This window comes from Tursiops truncatus, chromosome 17, assembly GCF_011762595.2.
Source record: "Tursiops truncatus isolate mTurTru1 chromosome 17, mTurTru1.mat.Y, whole genome shotgun sequence".
Lineage (NCBI taxonomy): Eukaryota > Metazoa > Chordata > Mammalia > Artiodactyla > Delphinidae > Tursiops > Tursiops truncatus.
The window spans coordinates 64528469-64537541 of record NC_047050.1 but is presented as its reverse complement, the minus strand read 5'-3'; positions in this window follow the sequence as shown (position 1 = coordinate 64537541).

Below are 9073 nucleotides of genomic sequence, written 5' to 3'. Positions count from 1 at the left end.
ACAGACTAGCTGGTTTACACAATTAAAATGTATTTTTTCACAGTTCTGGAGGCTAGAAGTTCAAGGTTAGGGTGCCATCAGGAGTGCTTTGTGGTGAGACCTCTCTTCCTGGCTTGTAGAAGGCTGCCATCTCTCTGTGCCTCTTCTCTGTGCATGTGTGTGAAAAGAGATAGTTCTCTGGTGTCTCTTCCCTTTCCTGTAAAGACATCAGTCCTATCAGATTAGGTCCCCACCCTTTTGACCCATTTAACTGTACCTCCCTAAAGGCCCTATCTCCAAATACAGTCAGGTTGAGAGTTAGGGCCTGAACCTATGAATTTGGAGGAAATACAATTCAGTCCATAACACCTCCTATTCCTTAATTTTTCTGTGCTATCAGTTGATTGCCTTTCTTGGCCCATTCCCCCCTGTACTGTTGGTTTTTCTCAAATACTTAGTGACCCTGAGTTGTCTCTTCATACTTGTCAATAAAGGTCTGGGTTGATCAATATCTTTAACTAGTCCTTGTTTCCTTCTTGTTGCATAGAAGGGTTTCCTTATCCTGTCTTCTGAATGGGAGGGCTGATAGCAAGCTCTATGAACTTGAGAGTTCATGGATGGGGAACCTATAGGCAGGCAGATTACACCTCCCCATCTTACTGTACAATATCAAAACAAGTGAAAGGGGTGGACTGGTGGCCCCCCAAATATATTTCCACCTCCCAGGCAGAAGCTTGAATTTAGATTTAGCACGATTTCAAGAAAACAAGTACTGACTATGTATTTTAAGGCTAAAATCTTTTTTTAAGTACAGAAATAGGATACCCTAGTTAGTAGAGTTTTTACAGGAGTATGAGTTGACTTGAGCTTGGTTTTAACAAAATGAGTATTGAACTATGTATTCTAAGGCCAAATACAAAAAAGAACTCTACACAAATATTATACTCTAGTTAGTAAGCTCATTTTTCACAGGGGTATGGTTGGCAGTTTTGAAACTACTTATGTGTATTCTGGGATTGAGCAAATAAGTTAATATATCATAGATAATGAGAACCAGGTTTATTGCTGGAGAAACAAGTTATAAATAAGGAAAGGGATAAGGCTAGCATGCATCCTGTGGTATTGGGCTGTATATATCAGTATAAACTCATGGTTTGTAAATATGTATATAACGATAGATAAAGAATAGATATAACTCTGTCCACTGAGAGGATCGGAAGCAATGACACACTAATACCAATGAGAGGCTCTTGATTTCCAAATATCATTCTCTAAGCCTTAGAGAAATGGTCAAGGGGCTGCAGAAGGAAAGTACAAGCTGTGACTCTAATAGCTTGTGGTGTGAAAAAGTAAGAAAGTGCTCAAAAAATGACAGAGGCAATTAAAAAATTCACAGAAGCCAAACTGATGGGGCTCCATAAGGCCAAATCTGGGGCAATTTGAGGATAAAATACACAATGATGGAATGGATTGTAATCCATAGAATAGAGTAAGAGTCCATGAGTACATAGTGATACAAATAAATAATAGAATAAATAAAGAGGGGAGGAAAACGTCTTCCCTACAGTAGCATTCCAACTAATAAACATAGAATGAATAAAGGAAATAGCAAATCACCACATGGCAAATATCACAGTAATGATTATTTTAGACCAGTATCATCTATGAATGTTAAAAATGAGTGGGTGAACACATGATGAAAAACAAGATAGTAATACAATCTTAAATTATTTCCCAGAAAGATACTTATTAATTGCCAAGAGAAAATAGTTACTATGCAGTGGAGAAACCTGACAGTCACCACCATAACAAGGTGATCATAAATACACTACCATGTGTAAAATGGATAGCTAGTGGGAACCTGCTATATAGCACAGGGAAGTCATCTCTGTGCTCTGTAATGACCTAGATGGGGGGGGAAGTGGGGGAGGGAGGTCCAAGAGGGAGGGGATATAGGTGTACATATAGCTGATTCACGTCATTGTACAGCAGAAACTAACACAACATTGTAAAGCAATTTTACTCCAATTTAAAAAAAAAAAGTGATCAACGTTAACATTTTGCAAACATATCAACATCATTTGCCTCCAGATTCAGTGCACTGAGAAACACATAACACCATTTGTGCACTATTCTTGCCCAAAAGGCATAAGGTAAATTTAATCATAAGGGAGTATCAGACAAATCAGACTAAAGTACATCTACAAAAATAATTATAGAATACTCTTCGAAAGTGTGAAGATCATAAAAGAGAAGGGAAGACTGAGGAATGGTCACAGGTTGGAGAACTAAGGAGACATGACAACTACATGCATTGTGTGATCCCCAGACTCAACCTTGGACCAGAAAAAGGAAATTAGTGGCAATATTGGTGACATTTGCATAAGGCCTGTGTATTAGTACAACCTATAGTATTGTATCTGATAATTCCCTGGTTTGGGCCATGTACAGTGCTATGTAAGATAATGACATCTGTGAAATTTTAGTGAATGGTTTATGGGACTTTTTGGTACTTCTTTTGCAATGTTCTGTTATTCTGATGTTGTTTCAAAATGAAAATAAAAATTAAAAATAAATCATCAATGGATAAATGAACTGTAGAACATCCAGACAATGGAATATTCCTTCCTGCTGAAAAGAAATGAGTTATCAAGCCATAAAAAGACTTTAAAAGTATCAGTTCATTCCCAAGACTTTATCCAAATCACCATCATCTGTCCTAAATGATGACAATAACTTCTCTGATGTCTTTGTACCGTGCCAATCTATCTAATGGCAAATTGTGTTTCACCACATTCCTTTCTCTGACTTGTTCTGGGTTAGGGTTGACCACCGGAGAAATAAGCAAAATTTGGAAGGCAGAAGGAAATCAGCGGCCATTATGCCCTAAGAGTTGGTGTAGAGAGTTAGGTGCTGGTGCATCTTGTGCATCTAGCTGCTAATCTACTAGCCTTGCAGGATATTTGGTCCTCTCAAAATGTCCATAAGACATTTGGTCGATTCCAAAAGGTCCTTGATATTTGGTCCTGTCCAAAACCATTTGGCATGGACCAAATATGTTCATGGACGTTTTGGATAGGACCAAATTTCAAGGACCATTTGGCATGGACCAAATGTCTTTTTTGTTTGTTTGTTTTGTTTTTTTTAATTTATTTACTTTTGGCTGCATTGGGTCTTCGTTGCTGTGCGTGGGCTTTCTCTTGTTGTGGCGAGCAGAGGCTACTCTTTGTTGTGGTGCACGGGCTTCTCCTTGCAGTGGCTTCTCTTGTTGCGGAGCACGGGCTCTAGGTGCGTGGGCTTCAGTAGTTGTGGTACAAGGGCTCAGTAGTTGTGGCTCACGGGCTCTAGAACGCAGGCTCAGTAGTTGTGGCACATGGGCTTAGTTGCTCTGTGGCATGTGGGATCTTCGCGGATCGGGGCTAGAACCTGTGTCCCCTGCATTGGCAGGCGGATTCTTTACCACTGCACCACCAGGGAAGCCCTGGACCAAATGTCTTATGGACAATTTGGACAGGACCAAATGTCTGCTAGCCATCTGCTGGCTCCCTGTGTTGGTGTGGAGCAGCAGGCAGACCCACTGGTCTCCAGTCTCTTCCTTTACTGCCTCCAGGTTCTGGGCCAGGTGTGTGTGCATCTACCTAGGGAGGCACCAGCTTCTTCTGCAGGTCACCCAATATTGTGAGAGATAATGAGAAAGGACACAGGTTCCTGTGTGTCCTCAGTTCCCAAGATTTTCATCCAGATTGTTACCTCTCTACAGCCCCCTCATATTCCATGCCTGTGCCACCATATTGCTCCCACTTCATCTTATACATGCCCACACCTCTCTCTCTCCCTCTCTCCCTTCAGCCACACGGACTTCATTTTGGTCCTCATTCTCTTCACGCTATGTCTGTCCAGCCATATGGCCTTTGCACATGGTGCTCCCTTTTTCTTGGAAATGTTCTTTCTTCCTTTTCCATCTGCTTCCCTCCTCACCTTTTAGATCTCAGCTGCAGCATGTCCTCTTCAAGAAGGGCTTCCTTGACCTGTTGGCAAGTTAAATAACATGCCCATAAGCTTTCCTATGCCAGTGTGCCTCTCCTGATTTTCAATTCACTTGTGTGCCTATTTCACTGATGTTTGACTTCAGTCACTGGGTGGGGGTGACGGTGGGCCCAGGGACTTGCCGGGTTATGTGCCCGGTCAGTAGCACAGTACCCAGTGCAGTAAAGTTTCGATAAATATCTGTGGGTGAAATCAGTGAGTTTGAAGCCATGCCTGACACAAAATTTGATTGATGCCTCTATGCCTACTGATGTGCTTGCATTCCCCTTCTTCTGCACGATCATGGGTAATATAAAAAGATTAATTTAGCCTCTTCACAGGATCCGTGTCTCTGGCTTACAAATGTACCTTGGTCACCTCCCTTCTATTCTCTTCAAGAAACGAGAGTCCTGACACTGAGGAGAATTGCACCATGAGTCAGCAGGTTGATGGTCATTAACACTGAACTCTCAAGCATTTTCCCATTTTATTATTTGTTGGATGACGTGTGTTTTTACGAGGCTCTCAAAGTAAGCTGCAGGAAAGCTGCCAGTGTGTTTCTGAACTGACTTTTGGCAATGTATTTCCATCGGCTTCATGCAGTTCTGCACCTATTAACACATCCCTCTGAGATTCAATTTCATTCTGAACTCCATCCGTTCTAAACCACATGAATCAAATTAAACACCAAGAAATTTCATCAAAATATTCCAATTAATTTTAACTAATTTCATTCAGGTTGACAATTCCAGACACTGAAATTTATGTCCTTCTTGCCAGAGCATACACGAACTGATCTTACTTCCGTCAGATCGTTTGCCTTTTACCCCTCTACAGAGTAGTTGTAAACATGGTTACTGCCACATCTTTTCAGCTTCTACAAAATATTCTTAATTCCCCATAATTTGAAGGGATCAATGTGTTGCTATCACCATCTCAATCCCCTTCCCTTTGATAGCCAGGACCTCTCTGATATCAAATAGTAGAACAAAGAAGCCAGAGTTGGGCTTCCCTGGTGGTGCAGTGGTTGGGAGTCCGCCTTCTGATGCGGGGGACACGGGTTCGTGCTCCGGTCCGGGAGGATCCCATGTGCCGCAGAGCGGCTGGGCCCGTGAGCCATGGCCGCTGAGCCTGTGCGTCCGGAGTCTGTGCTCCGCAGCGGGAGAGGCCACAGCAGTGAGAGGCCCGCGTACCGCAAAAAAAAAAAAAAAAAAAAAAAAAAAGAAGCCAGAGTCGTCTCAGGGAACATTATGGACCACATAATTCCCCTGACCAGGCCTCTCCAGCCTGGCTTAGTACAGCTTCAATACAGCCTTTTTCCAGATTTATATCTTTTTTCAATCTCCTCCCATTTTAGCCTAACCCTCTGCTATCGTAAGAATCCACATTCCATGAGACAAAGCTTGAGTCGATATGGACATTTTTCATGTTCTGTGGCTCAGTAAATGGACGCATTCTCACCTTTTGAATCCCTCCACCCCAAAGGACATATACATGTACTGCCTCCCCTATGGCAAAGCTCAAAGTGACATGGGATCCATCAGTCAGGTGCATGTGGCTGATTTTTGTGGTTTAAAGGAGAGGGAGGGAAGAAAGCATCACACCAAATCCACCGCGAGTGACATGCAGCATTCTGAGGAGGCAGTGGGGGACATCCTGGTGGCTTTGCCCCTGTCCAGCATCACCCATGAAAGCTGTAATGTCTATGTCCATTGGCAGCAGCAATGGGGTCTCAATGGGAACAGTCAGGGAGGGTCATCTGGATATTTTTTCTGACTATATGGCCTCCAGTCACTTTTTTCTGACCTTCCTAGACTTTATAAAATACATAATATCCTTTAAGAATTTCTTTTTTTTTTTAAATTAATTTATTTATTTATGGCTGCGTTGGGTCTTCGTTGCTGCACGCGGGCTTTCTCTAGTTGCGGCGAGCAGGGGCTACTCTTCGTTGCGGTGCGCGGGCTTCTCACTGCAGTGGCTTCTCTTGTTGAGGAGCACGGGCTCTAGGCACGTGGGCTCAGTAGTTGTGGCTCACAGGCTTTGTTGCTCCACGGCATGTGGGAATCTTCCTGGACCAGGGCTCGAACCTGTGTCCCCTGCATTGGCAGGTGGATTCTTAACCACTGTGTCACCAGGGAAGCCCAAGAATTTCTTTTTTATTGAAGTATAGTTAACTTATAATGTTGTGTTAGTTTCAAGTGTACAAAAAAGTGATTCAGCTATATATATATATTTTTTATATATACTTTTTCAGATTCTTTTCCATTGTGTTATAAGATATTGAGTACAGTTCCCCAGTTGTTAACCTATTTTGTATATAGTAGTATATATCTGTTAATCCCAAACTTCTAATTTTAATTTCCTTAAACTTCCTAGAGTGAGTAAACTCTGCTATGTGTACTCTAAATTCTGACTGATACAGACCTGCTTTCACCACATCTAAGAATACATTTTCACTGAGGGACAATTTATGTGCCAGGCACTGTTCTAGATTCTAGGTAAGCATTACTGCATGACACTGTGTACAGCAGACATAGTTCCTGCCTAATGAAGCTTGTGTTCTCATAGAGAACTAAGCAGGAGAGTGTATTTCTTTTCAGAGTTTGAGATTTGATGAGAATGAGCCCTCTGGCATGTAAGTCTTACACAGGTTGCATGTGGCTGTAAAAAGCTCAGCAGATATGTTTTTTCAGAAAGTCAACTCAAAGTACATCAGGACAGATATCTAGTGAATGTGGCTGCTGGATTTCCTCTAGTTTCCTGACAGAGGTTGTGACAACAATTATAATCTGCCTGTCCGTGATGAGCTCCTGCCTGTAGCAGGGAGCCACAGTGGAATTCTACAGTCGTGTTACCCTGAAACTCCTGCATGGTAATTGTATATATTGTTAGCAAGTTTTGACACCGAACCTAATATTCACGTTATAGGTGGAATTCTTCATTATGCCAACAAGAATCATCTTGCTAAATTGTCCAGAGGCTACACAGGAATCACTGGGTATTTCACATGAGAAGTCTGTAACAACAATCTGAATGTGGACCTGTGAAAATCCTTTATCTACCACAAGTCCATCTGGGGCTTTAATTTCTTCCTGTGGGATTTTGACATTTAGCACTGTATTGGTCTACCAATTCACACTGTAAACTTTTTCACATGCATCTAAAAGTTTCTGATGACTTCATTTCCACATTACATAAGTTCTATTCTACACAGTGATTAGCTGAGCGATTTTATCCGTTAGCTGAGTGATTTTATCCATTCACCTAACTTCTAACAGTAACCAGTTCTGACCAACTGAATGTCCTACAATTCAATTCTCACAGTAACTACTTGGAGTCAGACTAAGAAGTGACACTTCAGATTAGCACTCCAGTCTAAGACGTCAGCTCCACAGTTTTGAATCCTCAATCCCGTAGACTGCTCTCACTTCAGATGCCGGTGGCAAGTATCAGGTCCCAAGTTACCCACACTGCTGTTCAACTTGCCTTCAAAGTCGGGGGTTTCCATTCATGGGACTAGGAAACCATTTTGCTATTACTTACTTATTACCAATTTATTATAAAGGACAACTCAAGAACAGCCAGTTGTAGGAAATGCATAGAGCAAGGTGTGGAGGAAGGGCAGGGAGCCTCCATGACCTTTCCAGCACGCCACCTTCCCAATACCTCAGTGTGTTCACCAACCCCAATATCTCTAAACCCCTTTGTTTAGGGGTTCTTGTGGAGGTTTCATTACATAGGCATAATTGATTAAATCATTGGCCACTGATGATAAATTCCCCAGAGGTTGGAGATGGGAAAGAAATTTCCAACCTTTAATCAAGGCTTGGTCTTTCTGGTCAGCAGTCCCCATCTTGAAGGTATCTAGAAACCCCCAGCCACAGTCATCTCATTAACACACCAAAGACACTCTTATCACTCAGAGTTTCCAAGGGTTTTAGGACTGTGTGCCAAGAATAGGGAACAAAGACCAACTTTATTATTTTTCTTATACCATAGTGCTTTAATAGATATGTAAAGAAAAGATTTTAGGAAGGGCAAGAATAAAACCCTGGGGCAACAGCTAGGAAGCTTTTGGCGTAATGCAGGCAAGCACCTAACCTATAGTGGTTAGGCTACAGTGGTAGCAGTAAAACTGATCAATGGGCCTCTGCTTGGACACGCCTAGTAATGTCGACTACTAAGAATATGGGAACAAGAGCTCCATTTCATTCTTGGGAAGTCTAGACAGTTAGAAAATTCTTCTTTAAGCAATTGGACAAGGTGTATCAAGACTGCTGAAAATAGCCATGTTCCTTGGTTCAGAAATTTCATTCTAAAGAATTCATCTTAAGGAGATATTTTAACAAAAAAAGAAAAAAATGAAAATGTGTGGAGTTATTTATTGTGGCTTTAATTGTGAGCAAAAAACCCTTAAAATCTGGTCATAGAAAGATGATAAAGAAAATTATGCTACTATAACTCAGTGGAGTTTTATGCAGCCACTAAAAATTAAAATTATGAAGAAACAACTCATCATAGAAAATGTTTGTGATAGAATGTAAAGCAAGTAAAGATGACTATAAAATGTTTGTTAGCTCGTATCCACTTTCTTAAAATTGGTCTTTGTGTGAACGTCTTGAAAAGGAACATGGGGGAAAATAATGTGTTAAAAGGGTGTTGAGGACGGTTTTTTTTTTTAACATTTTCCATAAATTTTACAGGCTACTGATTTTGATGTTGGCTTCTGAGAGATTTCATGTTCATTTGACAATGGTTCCATACCAAGATATCAGATTGTTCTCTGATGAGTAAAAGGTAAACTTCCCCAATAAACTGAACCATAACGCTAAATGCATCAGAGGGAATTCCTCTTTTTTGGAATCATAAGCCTTTCTGCAGAGCCCAAGGCCAGGGATGTGAAGGTACAAATATAACTGGAATCTAATCCAGAAGCCTATGTGTCCTTTTAAGGTCTTGGAACAAAAAATACACTCTTCTAATACTTTTCTCTTCTCTTCTGTAATCCTTGTTTCTCCTTGAAGCAAAAAACACCTCCCAGAAAGGATTAACATTCCTTCTAGCTTCC